Here is a 9,768-nt window from a genome sequence, read left to right as displayed (position 1 = left end):
CACAGCCGTTCCGCCAAGAGTTCGCTCTTAACAATAACTCAATACTATTGTCTACGATATACTTTTCATTATTTCTAATTGTATTTTCAACTACATCTAACAATCGAGAAAGTAAAATAATGGTCTATGTACGAGGTCAGGAGCGATAAAAAATTGCAACCGATTTTTTTTGATGGTGCTATAAACTGTCTAGTATAATTTATTTTCTACAAGATGATGCCCGCGACTTCGTCCGCGTGGATTTAGGTTTTTGAAAATCCCGTGGGTACTCTTTAATTTTCCGGGATAAAAAGTAGCCATGTCCTTCCCCGGGATGCAAGCTATCTCTATAGCAAATTTCGTCAAAATCGGTTGAACGGTTGACAGACAGACAGACAGACACACTTTCGCATTTATAATATTAATATGGAAGTATGGATATGGATTTTGTGTATTTATCATCATCATCATCAGTCTATAGATAACTACAGTTGGACACAGGTCTCTTGTAGGCTCCCTGAGATTCGTTTGATGTCGTCTTGCGAGGTCGCTATTCCAGCACCCAAGGGGACCCCAACGTCTATCGGTTTTTCGAACTATGTGCCTTGCCCATTGCCACTTTAGCTTCACAATCCAAATGATTTATTACTATAGTAGACTTGCTAAACACATTAGAAATGGAATTTAGTACCTAGGTACTAAATTCCATTTCTAATGTGTTTAGCGGTCTCATTTTTACTCACCACTGTACTAGTACAGTGGTGAGTAAAAATGAGACCGATTTATTTATGTCTAGCATAAATCTGTCTTGTAGTAAAGTCTAAGCAAAGTCGAAGTAAGTACTCCCTAGTTCACAACATGAGATGGGAAGCGCTTTTCAAGTAGAAAGACGGATTCAGCAATAGTAGCACAAATTGATTCAATTTTATTAATTTTCTATTACTGTTAATAAACTGTTACATAAATCGAGACCCATACCTACTGATATTATAAAATACGAGTATCTCTGTCTGGAGACAGACAGGAACTTTTCACGCTAATCCTTTCAACCGAATTCGACGTTTCGATAGAGATAGCGTCCCGGAAAACTACTATACTTTCAGGATGTAATAAATATTAGAATTTTTACGGAATTAAAAAAAATTTAAACTTACGCGAACGTAGTCGCGGGCATCATCTTACTTAAATAAAATAAAATTAAACGAATGCTTCCGAACATTACGTAGCTGACTGGTTTCAGCGATTGTTTTCATAGAACGATTTCAGGCGCCATTTCCCCAGGGTCAGCGACCGAGCTCTTATCTCACGTGCATGTGTGCATCGCGCATGTGTGCGTGCTGCGCCTGCGTCTCATATGTATGTACATACAAACGTAAACGCACATTATTATGCAACTCTCAGGAGCGCATAAGCATATCGAAGAGTACATCTTAAATGTATATTTATAGAGTTTAATGCTGTGTAGTATTCTTTGACATCCGATGCCACACCCCTGAGGTTAAAAATAAAAATACAAGATTTTAGTATTACGTGAACGTCTACTATTCTCAAAAGTATAAGTAGTATTTAGTCCCAAGTCCTAATTGGTACCTACTATAGTTATTTATACATATAGATCACTAACGTACTCTCTACGTCGTAGTGACGCATTGTATTGCTTTATATTATGAAACTAACTTCCGGATATCATTTGCCATTCGTTCGTCACCGCACTCTTTAGAAAGACCATTTTTCATTTCTGCCAAGAAAAAAATCACAATTCGAGAAAACTCTTACCTAGAGTACGTACAAAATGACATTACAAAATCATTTAACTCTATCCTAATCACGGGGTGGACGCTGACGTCAACGTCTATCGGTTTTCCGAACTATGTGCCCTGCCCATTGCCACTTCAGCTTCGCATGGCTTCGCTACCCGTTGAGCTATGTCGCTTACTCTAGATTTGTATATTGTATAGAAGCAGGCGTTACTTTGCGGAAGTCCATGATATACAATGAATCAAAAGCTTAATTTGCTGTAATCCGCTGAAACAGGTCGAATCTGTATGATGCAACATGCAGCATGCGAAATGCACCGCCCGCCCTCCCACTGCTAACCATGCAGGAAAAGCAGCCACTCGGCACCTTTGCAATTGTGCATTGTAAGGTCTACATCTCCTGAGGATGCTCCGGTGTCGGGGCGAAACGTCCGTCGAGTGTGTTTTGGTATTTGTGTGGTGCTGCGTGGTGGTGGTGCGTATTGCTTGCCGAGTGGCTGCATGGTTAGCAGTGGGAGGGCGGGCGGTGCATTTCGCATGCTGCATGTTGCATCATACAGATTCGACCTGTTTCAGCGGATTACAGCAAATTAAGCTTTTGATTCATACTCTAGATTTCCTAAGTATCTCCTCATTACTGATTTGAAACTCCAAGCGTAGCTCTCGCCATCGCCCGCTGAGTGACTCTGAGCTTTCTTATGATAATTAAGATTAACCCTAGAGTTTTAAAGGAGGTAAACATTTTGTAACAAGTACCTAACAGTTGCGAGAGTTACCTGCCGGAAGACGCAGGATTTAAGTAGTTGTTAATAAATGATACATTGCTTTCAAATGTATTAAATTCTTTGAAACTATTCAGAAACAGATACGCCGTCGGTTAAAAATAAAATGTCTCCTCTAAGCATTAAGAGGTTGTTCACCCAATATTTGGGCATCGCTCGTTCCTTCCTTACTAAAGGGACTATTTGTCAAAGGATACAATCTCTTGCCTTTGTTTCCACATTTACTCGTAGAGCCACGAGCCGCTTCGTGATATTGTGCGCATTTTGTATGCAGATCGCATTATCAAAAAGCTTGTTTTGTCAAGGTCCAAATAATGAAGACACTGTTTAAAGTTGTTAAGGTTTTCTTTCGAGAAAATTTCTAAAACGTTAATAAAAAATAAGGTTGTTAATCATGGGTAATATTCCCCTTTTACTCACCAACAAAGCGTAGCTTGTGCTACGAGTAGGTACGATAATAGTGCAACGGGTGGGGTTTGAACCACTGATCTTTCTGATTGCAGTCCGCTCCTTTAAACGTTGCGCTATTGAGGCTACAATACAATACTTGTACATAATTACTTAATAAGTATATTATATAAATGGCTTTCCATTCAATCAAAAAAATATAGTCATTTCATCTCACACTTCGTAGAATTTTCATATATGTACAATTAAGATGTACTTTAACATGCCAGAAATATGTATTGTTCTTTCACTGAAACCTCTTCTAGAACTTGAAACTTGAAAGTTTGTCAAGATTATAATGCCCTTCCACAACCTCCTTAGTAATATTTAGTTGAGACACGGTATATTACCGTGGTTGAGACGTGCCACCTGCCTCGACAGGACATGATTTAGTGGTCTGAGGTGGTTTGTAATCTGACAACACAACGGAATAATAATTCAAGTATGCTGTCGTTATATAAAATGAAATGAAAAAATAAAATATAAATGAAGTTAATCTGACGAAGTGCTTAGCGTAAATAATTGTCTTAGTTTCACTTCTGAACCCAGCCAATACTAAGCACGGGTCTCCTTTCATATTGATTTGTTGATTGATCTCATGATTTTTGACACATTTGAGAACATGGAAAACTCTCAGTCAGACAGATTCTCGAGAAACATCGTGAGAGGAGACTCAAGGTGTTTTCCTTTGCCGTTGAAGTTTTTTTTTTTTTTTTTAATTCATATACAAGTTAGCCCTTGACTGCAATCTCACCTGGTGGTAAGTGATGATGCAGTCTAAGATGATAGCGGGCTAACCTGGAGGGGGTATGGCAGTTTTAAATAAACCCATACCCCTTTGGTTTCTACACGGCATCGTACCGGAACGCTAAATCGCTTGGCGGCACGGCTATGCCGGTAGGGTGGTAACTAGCCACGGCCGAAGCCTCCCACCAGACCAGACCAGAAATTTAGAAATTATAAAATTCCAAACCCCTGCCAGGAATCGAACCCGGGACCTCCCACTATTAAGACCACAGCGCTCACCACTGCGCCAGGGAGGTCGTCACAAAAAGTTGATATTTAACTGCTGAAAAGTCATCATCATCATCATCATCAACCAATAGACGTCCACTGCTGGAAATAGGTCTCTTGTAGTGACTTCCACACGCCACAATCTTGCGCCGCCTGAATCCATCGGCTCCCTGCGACTCGTCTGATGTCGTTCGTCCGCTGAAAAGTAAAACTCACATAACACCGAAAAGTTTGTGGTGCGTGCCCGGATTCAAGCCTCGGGGCGATTCACGATAGCAAACATGAATTAAATCTATTGTTTAATTGCTTAATAAGAAGGTTAGAAAAGGGTTATAATTTTGATCCCCTATTGTGATAATACGAACCCTTATGGCCTTACACAGTCTTTGTTAGAATATTGAAGAGGTATAATTGGACTATATAGTACCTACTTATTATATTATTATTGTTATAATACGAAGCGAATCTTATGCGTAGCACATTTAGAAAACTTGACATCCTTTGGCCTCACAAGCGATTCGGGAATATGATTCGGGAATATGATTCGGGAACTGATGATGCCAGTGGTTCCGGGGATCCATGGGGATTTAGATTTTTTTTAAATCCAGTTAGATCCTTTTTGATGTTCCGGGACAAAAAGTGTGTCTGACACTTTTTGTCTTATAATATGTCCGTCCCCGGGATGCAAGCTATATCTGTACCAAATTTCTTCAAAATGGGCTAAACGCGACAACCAGGTTCGTTGCGCAAAAAATGAGCCAGCCCTTCTGTCACCAGATGAGGCTATTAACCGCAGTGAAGTGTGTACGGTACATTTTGTAATAATAGGTATGCTACCACGCCTGCGAGCTGATGTGAACCTACTCCAAGTCAGTGCCGTGAACACGCGTCAACTCAAATGCACCTACTTTGTATTATTAAAAGTTTGCAAGAATTTTTATCTTGCATGGAATCGTGTATCAACATCCCGATGATGTTGGAGCTAGGCATTGACCTTCATCGATCTTAGGTTCAAGGCCAGTCTGCCAAATTTGCCAGAACCGGTTGAACCCTGTGACCTTTGAACTTGGAAGTGAACGTTCCCTTGACTGGAGCAAGAGGTCCTTGCCCCGCTATAATTAAACTGATAAAGATAACGGCTCAGTCGTGCGCGATGTCACCGGAATGTATTTATACGATTTTTCAGGGTTCCGTACCTCATAAGAAAAACGGAACCCATAAAGGATAGTGATCCTTTATGGGTTCCGTTGTCCGTTTATGGGACAACGAAGTGTCGTTGTCCTTGTTGTCGCTGTTGTCATGAAAAACAAGAAGCAAGGTCTCGCATCACAAGTAAAGAGAAACAATTTGAAAATCTCTCTTCTTTCTTCTTATTGTTATAACTAGCATATGCTCGTAACTTCGTCCGCGTGGACTACCCAAATTTTAAACCCCTATTTCACCCCCTTAGGGATTGAATTTTCAAAAATCCTTTTTCTGCGGATGCCTACGTAATAATAGCTATCTGCATGCCAAATTCCAGCCCGATCCGTCCAGTAGTTTGAGCTGTGCGTTGATAGATCAGTCAGTCAGTCAGTCAGTCACCTTTTCCTTTTATATACTTATTTAGATTTTTGGTACAAATAAGAAAATATTTTATCTGTAGTTATCACGGAACAGAATTCTTTCTGTTCCGTGGTAGTTATTACTTATTTTTTGGCAATTACTTACTTGTTTTTCAGTATTAGATAATTTAAGCAACAAAATAATTACACGAATCCATAGACTTATATGTTACACGAATCGTTTCAAAGTACGGAATCCTTAGTGCGCAAGTCCAACTCACACTTGCCGGGGTTTTTATTTAAGTACCTAATTGTCTGAATGTTAGAATGGATAGGTGGTTCTCCCATTTATTTTTCTTTTTCTTTATCTGACGTTCTAATTTCTAATGGATTCTGGATGATGCCTTGATTTCATCCGCGTAGATTTAAGTTCTTCAAAAATCCCGTGGGAATTCTTTTATTTCCGGGATAAAGTAGCCTATGCCCAAATCCGGCAAGCAAGCTATTGTAGCTGAAGGGTTGATGTAATGAAGAACCAGCTACATATAGTGATGTTTATTTTACACTTTACAATTGATATGTTATGTACAATACAGACGGGCTCGCGAGGTTTATATAATACAATGGTAGATGTTGACGTGACGAGCGGATGATAGGGAATATTAAGTAAGGCAAGTATTACATACATTAGAATGAAGGAAAAGAACCCTAAAACTAGAACATGTAGTGATAAAAATGATAAGGCAAATAGGATTGAAAGTTGCCTCAATGTTGAGTCTTCTGTAGCAGTATCTGGTAATGGTGTAATACCTCAGGTCATTGTGTACACAATGACTGGGAGGCAGTACTTAAGACCAGAGAAATAAGCAGTGGACCTGTATGCCTAAGTGACACGGAAAAAAATAATTACAATAAATGAAGCGTTCGGAGTGCAAAAAGGTTGATCACGTCGGGGTCACCAATTATGTAGCTGAAGGGTTGATGTAATGAAGAACCAGCTACATATAGTGATGTTTATTTTACGCTTTACAATTGATAATATGTTATGTACAATACAGACGGGCTCGCGAGCTTTATATAATACAATGGTAGAAGATGTTGACGTGACGAGCGGATGATAGGGAATGTGGAATCTTGTAACGTGCGTGACCAGGAGGATTCCCCACTGCGTTCCAAATTTGAATATTGTTGTGTGGCAGCTGCGAAGTTTTCCTAATAGCTGCCAGCCAAGTAACGGTAGAGGTTGCACCTCTACACTATTTCTGTACCGAATTTCGTCAAAATTGGTTAAACAGATAGGCCTTCAAAAATGCCATGGAAACTCTTTGATTATGATGAAAATAATCTAACCATTCTAACAAGAGTCAAGACGTTGTTTATCTATAAACGGCTTTCATTCAAACACAATAGGTACATAGGTACAGTTATTATTAAAGATGCCATCTATCCATGTCAAATAATAGTTCGGATACACGGCTAAACATTAAACGGTTTAAAGATTCTGATTTCTGAATTAATGCGCATAGTTTAGCATCGAGTCACGTGATCGTTTTAAAAACTTGAAGCAGTTGTGACCGCTATTATTATTTATCAATACGAATGACGTTACGACAATGGTTTCCCGGTTCTCTACTATCGCGCTGAGTGCACGTGTGTGTGTGAAAAATTGTGTATTGATAAGCCGTGGCGTCTGTGTGCGGCAGGATCGCGTTACAGCTGAAACTCAGGGCGCCTGCCGAAAAGTGCGGTCATCGACCCGGTCAGGAGCGAGGCCGTACACTGCTCGCAACGTTCTTTGATATTATGTCTAACAAATATTGTATCAAGGTTCTTTTGAATTGCTAAATAAAATTTGACGCTTACAATAGATGTGTTCTATGTAACTGCTGATGATTAAATGTGAAACATAAGCTGGTTTTCAAGGTCAAAGAAAATAAATATAATTGTACACAATAAATTTAAAATTATTAAATAGGAAAAGCTCAAGATCAAAAGTAAAATAAAAATCAGCCAAGTGCGAGTCGGATTCGTGCGCGAAGGGTTTTTTTTACAACAAACGTAATTGTTTATAAAAACGGGCAAAAAAATACGTTTGTTGTATGGGAGCCCCCTTAAATATTTATTCTGTTCTTACAGCCTGGTGATCAACGGACAGACACAGACAGACAGACGGACGAACAGTCTTAGTAACACGGTCCCGTTTTACCCTTTGGGTACGGAACCGTAAAAACGAAGGGGTAAAATATTATTGTACTCGAGAATTTAAAAAATCATAGAATGAAAAGGGTTTAAGTAGGAAAAGCATTACGAACAGTGGTAGCTGATGCATGTGACGATTCGAAAGTACTTTTAAAAGTATATTTGAACAGAAAATATTTATTTCTATTTCTATTCATTACATAAATGTACTATTGATAAGATATGTTAGTTATCAGTTCAGTGTCCATTGCATACAAATCATACTTAGTATTTATTTCAATTTACGGTATAAGCCGCTAGGAAATTTTGGACAGTATTTATTAATAAAATTGTTATACCTATACTAGCTACTCATACACAAGAGACCTTAAGGATTTTTTATAAAATCCTTGTACCTACCGTATAAGTCATCACATACGCCGCTAGTGATATACTCGGTGACATTGAACCGAGTCCATTGCCAATGACCTCGCCTCTCGAGAAAGCTCGGGTAATCATAAAACACAATGTCTTGAATAAAATCTTACAACAATACCTAACATCTCTATCTCTATATATAAAAATGAATCGCTGAATGTGTTGCTGATCGCAAATCTCGAGAACAGCTGAACTAATTTCGCTAATTCTTTTTTTATAATATTCCTTGAAATACGAGGATAGTTCTTACGGAGAGAAAAAATTAAAAAAATTTAATCGACTGTTAGGCGGAACGAAGTTCGCCGGGGCAGCTAGTTATAAATAATTTTTTTTAACATGTTTATTTATAAATGGATAACAAATAAACTATTAATAAACTTAAATCTAAAAAAACAACATTAAATTAAAACTAAAATAGAATTCTATACACAATGATAACGTATCAAGAATAGATATCATGTACAAAATTGTGATAGTTACGGTTTGTGGTAAGGTAAATCCATGAATGGATGACGTGGAAAAATAATAGAAATAAAAGTATCAAGGGCGCGCGTACGCTGTATACCTCTCGGTGATATATTTGGTGACATTGAACCGGGTCCATTGCCAACGACCTCGGCGCTCCTCGGGGAAGCTCGGTTTGCGTAATCGTTCCTGCGTACAACACATCGACCCCGACGCACACTGGCGCGATATGAGCAATCAGTCAATCTTCCTTACACGTCGGAATGTGGAAGTGCATGCACGCTTATAAAGGCATTATTTAATATTGATATGGTATCCTTGTTAATAAAAGCTTGTAAATAATAAGTTTGAGGTCTCAGCAATCAAATATCATATGCTATAACGGTGATGGAAAACATTTTGGGGAAACCTGTGTGTGAAGTCTGCCAATCTGCACTGGGCCACCGTGACAGACTATGGCCTAAAACCTTCTCTTTCTGAAATGAGACCTGTTCTCAGTGCTCAGAAGTGGGCTGGCGATGGTTTGATCATGATGATGATGTTGTTAAATAAACGCAGAGCATTTTCAATGCCAAAACAATTTTTAAGGTTCCGTACCTCAAGAGGAAAAAGGAACCCATATCGGATCACTTTGTTGTCTGTCTGTCGTGTCTGTCAAGAAACCTATAGGATACTTCCCGTTGACCTAGAATCATGAAAGACAGGTAGGTAGGTCTTTTAGCACACGTAAGGGGAATAATTTGAAAATCGTCACTTACATCACAAAAAAAATTTTCATGTTCATGAACAAATAATTAATATTTTCAACTTTCAAAGTACCTAAGTAAGTAAGTAGTAGTAAGTAATAGATATACCTACCAAGTGAGATATCATATGAAAGGGCTTTACCTGTACATTCTTAAACAGATTTATTTTTATTTTTACTTATGCATAATAGTTTTTGATTTGATCTTGCAAAATGTCGAAAAAATACGTTAAAATGTTTTTTGAATTGATTTTGAGAATTTGAACTGAGAATTGACGACGAGAAATTTTAAAGGAAACTTCACAAAATATAAATCCAAGCGGCCGATAAAAGCCGATGGAAGAATATACCTCGTAAATGCAAAAATGGCCGTTTCATCCGACGATGTGAATGAACTGCACACAGGAAATTAGAATTAC

The sequence above is a fragment of the Maniola hyperantus genome, chromosome 4, assembly GCF_902806685.2.
Source record: "Maniola hyperantus chromosome 4, iAphHyp1.2, whole genome shotgun sequence".
Taxonomy (NCBI): domain Eukaryota; kingdom Metazoa; phylum Arthropoda; class Insecta; order Lepidoptera; family Nymphalidae; genus Maniola; species Maniola hyperantus.
Note: the sequence above shows the minus strand (reverse complement) of the source record.